General features: G+C 40.4%; 1 long non-coding RNA gene across 1 annotated transcript; it reads right to left on the bottom strand.

The window, feature by feature from the left end:
* Positions 1–387: 387 nt before the first annotated feature.
* LOC104952398 (uncharacterized) lies at positions 388–2,921 on the bottom strand. The gene is made up of 3 exons (XR_799110.1): positions 2,860–2,921; positions 2,490–2,577; positions 388–403 (listed from the first exon to the last, which is right to left on the bottom strand). It is a non-coding gene; the product is annotated as an uncharacterized lncRNA (long non-coding RNA).
* Between the last annotated feature and the right edge of the window lie 1,029 nt (positions 2,922–3,950).

Genomic DNA, 3,950 nt, shown 5'->3' with positions numbered 1-3,950 from the left:
TGTGTGTGTGTGTGTGTGTGTGTGTGTGTGTGTGTGTGTGTGTGTGTGTGTGTGTGTGTTACAGGTCATTTCAGGGTAAAAAAAGGCTTTATTTTGAAAATCCATGCTGTGACTCTATAACTTTATATTAAAATTTTAGGGAAATTAGATACATTTTTTTGTTTGTTTTTATTTTCCGTGAGAGAAATTAAACATTACATATTTAATAATGAATATATAATATTCTCCATTTACAGAAAAAGGTGATATGTTTTGCTCGTTGAGAGTATCACAGCTTCAAATTAGCTGCTACCAAACTGATTTAACACTGAACCAACACCTAAGAGATGAAGAGGAAGATGAAGAGGAAGATGAAGAAGAAGAGGAAGATGAAGAGGAGGATAGTTACCTGCGTCCACGTCAGCTAGTTTTAAAGCAGCCCAGAAGCAGAGAGGAAGAGGAAAGCAAACAGAGCCGTTATCATGCAGCACACAGTGGGAGGAGCCTCAGGAGGAGACACCTGTACACACACCTGTACACACACCTGTACACACACCTGTACACACCTGAAAAGGTAGGAGCACCTGCTGCACCTGCTCACCTTCAGGGGCTTTGTCACCCAATTAAAAAGTGGATTAATTAATTTCTTCACATGGAAACCTGGACTCCTTATTGTCCCTGAACGCAGCAGAGGAGATTTGGGAACGATAACAGCTCCTGAGATGAACTGACTGTCCCTGAACGCAGCACAGAGGAGATTTGGGAACGATAACAGCTCCTGAGATGAACTGACTGTCCCTGAACGCAGCACAGAGGAGATTTGGGAACAATAACAGCTCCTGAGATGAACTGAGTGTCCCTGAACGCAGCACAGAGGAGATTTGGGAACAATAACAGCTCCTGAGATGAACTGAGTGTCCCTGAACGCAGCACAGTTTTCCTGAGGCTGAATTTTTGTGGTTTCTGGTTTGTGGTTTTCCTCCCGATCGCTTTGGGAATGCAGCATCGGTATTTTTAGACTTCAGGAATTCACAACAACGTTTCAGACTCAGGGAGTTTTTGTATTTAATTAGGAGCTGCAGTTTCCTCCAGATCAAAGAGAGAGTGTGTGTGTTTGTGTGTGTGTGTGTGCATGTGTGTGTGTATGTGTGTGTGTGTGTGTGTGTGTGTGTGTGTGTGTGTGTGTGTGTGTGTGTGTGTGTGTGTGTGTGTTGGCAGAGAGGCTTCAAAATGAAACGCGTCACTGATAGAGCAAATATTTATTCTGTGTGCCCTTCAGGGACAATCCGGGGATTCCCCTTCACTGTCTGCAGAATACAAACCCCTCTGAGTCAATTTAGATTAAATAACTGTTATAAATTGTGTTTTTTTCTGCAGATTTTCACAATAAAAGCACCCTAACGTTCTCCTTCTCTGAGGTAAATCTGGTTTTCTTGGGCGGGTCCCGTCAGAGTTCACACACACACACACACACACACACACACACACACACACACACACACACACACACACACACACACACACACACACACACACAGGTCAGGAGGTTAACGAGCTGCAGTCGGTGTTTTTCGAGCGGTGAAACTGAGACATAAACGTGGTTTTTAGGTTTTTTTCTGTTCTAAAGAATTCCTGAGAGGAAACCAAACATACTTTACAAACAGCTAGCGCTAAAAACTGAATAATATAATCTGCAAAATGAAATGTAATCCAGCTGTTTACCATAAGTCATGCAGTTAAAATGTGGTTTATTTTGCATGTCTTGCAGGTATTTCAAAGTAAAAGCCTGTGAAAGACAGGATAATGATCATTGAGGGCTTTTACTTTGAAAGACATGTACAGGAAGTTGCATTGATTTGTATTAAGGCATTATTTGGTTGATAATAAACTGATTTCTTCTCTAAATAAAAGCCTGAACGAGCGACTACATTGCCGACAACCCTTTCACAATAAAAGCATGACCCAGATCTTTGACCTCTGACAGTAAAACGTTTTAATTATGGAGGCGTTTGTGTGGTATCCATTAGGAGACAGCAGGACCTCCAGAGATGTGAAATATTGAAAGGAACACGGAGAGAAGTGGGTCTGCGCCCGGGGAATCTGATTCAATATTTAACGAGAAATCTGGTCCGACCGGAGAGGAAGCTCCACTTTTATTTCCTCACAGAGAGCGGGATGAGAGATTTAAGAGAGCGTGCACAAAGAGCATCCACAGAAACCAGCTTTTAAGGTGTTTTAAGGAACATTTCTGCAGGAAAACGTGTAAAAATACGGGTTTTGTGGCACGGAAATTTGGTTTTATTTTGAAAATCCTACATTGTTATGGTGTAAATACGATTTTTGGACACACTGTGAAATATTTTAAGCTTTTTAGAGACATAATAATAAGACAATAAGACATAATCATATATTTTTAGTTTTTCCCGTCTGAGGGTGAAGCAGATGCAGCCAGATGTTCTGAAGACAGAATAATTATTAGAATTATTAATTATTAATACATATTTGCTTACCTTCAGGTGATTCCTCCTGCACGTACGTCCCCGTCAGATACCTGTGCACCAGCGCCGACTTACCACTGGCCAGGTTACCCACAATGCCCTGCAGCAGAGGAACAGGTTGCGTCAGATTTAATATTTAAAATAATAATAATTTGTTGAATTAGAGGAAATATTATTGACTTAAAACATACATAATTTTAACCATTATTATTATTTATTTGTATTGTATTTTTCTATTTGACAAGTCTTCTATTTAATTGGTTAATTGGTACAAATAAATAAATACATTTTTTTAACATCATTACACTTAAAATAATCTGAATTTTATTTTGTATTTCTGATCATTATAATAAAAATAATTTTTAATTATATTTAAACTCACCACTTTGAGTTCTGGTACGGCCCGGCTCAGCGTCCACTCCTGACTGTTCACGAATGCATCTGAAACACAGAGACACACACCTGTCAATCAAATATAACGGCGCCGTGGTGCCTTCAAGTGCAGCGCGGTAACGAGAGATCTAGGTCAAAATGTCAGAGACAGTTTTTTATGTTTTTGTCGACTTGTTAACATCTGATCTGAAGCGTGACACGCTAACAAGGAGGAAGAGGAGGAGGAAGAGGAAGAGCTTCATAACAGATGCGTTCACTGACATGAGGAGGAGCAGGAAAACAGAGAGGCAAAGGGATAAAAAACTGAAAATAAAACACCATATTCTTCAACATTTGCTCCTTTTTTAGCGATAGCATACTGTTAGCACACTAAACGGGTCGTAATCCCTGAAAAAAGGTGGATCCAACAATAAAACACTACTTTTTTCACGTCTAAAGTTGAACACATCATTAAATGTAACTTTAGCTCAATGCTAATGTTCCCTGAACGCATCACAATGTAACTGTCTCAAATCCCGCCTCGACCATTACTGGTCAAACATCACCTTCACTTTGGACGATGTGACTGTTGCCAGCATCCATAGTAAATAAAGAATCAGTGATCTACTTATTTATTTATGAGCGACTAAAAGGCCTATTACAGCCGTATCCTATTGATTGATTGATTGATTGAACTCAATGGCACCTCCTGTCCTGTGGCTAACTGCTAACCAATTAAAGCTAACATTAGCACTAGCTCTCAACACAGATTTCATCACAGAGTTGTTGCTCAAAAGTAATTTTTATGTACACTATTTAGCCTTTCCAGATGCTAAATGTTGCCCTGAACGCACCACAATGCAACTCAATGGCACCTCCTGATGCTAACTGCTAACGAGCAGCAGCTAACGTCAGCTAGCTCTCCTCTGGATCCAGATGCTATTTACTAGAAAACCCAAAAACGATCTCTGCAGAAACTGATGTAACTTCCAGAGGCTGAGGGGTCATGGGAAATGAGGGGGTGTGTGTGTGTGTGTGTGTGTGTGTGTGTGTGTGTGTGTGTGTGTGTGTGTGTGTGTGTGTGTGTGTGTGTGTGTGTGT

Source organism: Notothenia coriiceps, unplaced genomic scaffold (assembly GCF_000735185.1).
Source record: "Notothenia coriiceps isolate Sejong01 unplaced genomic scaffold, NC01 NC01_scaffold00019953, whole genome shotgun sequence".
In the NCBI taxonomy this organism is placed as follows: Eukaryota; Metazoa; Chordata; class Actinopteri; order Perciformes; family Nototheniidae; genus Notothenia; species Notothenia coriiceps.
The sequence above is the reverse complement of the archived record's forward strand: the minus strand, read 5'-3'. Positions and strand labels throughout refer to the sequence as shown.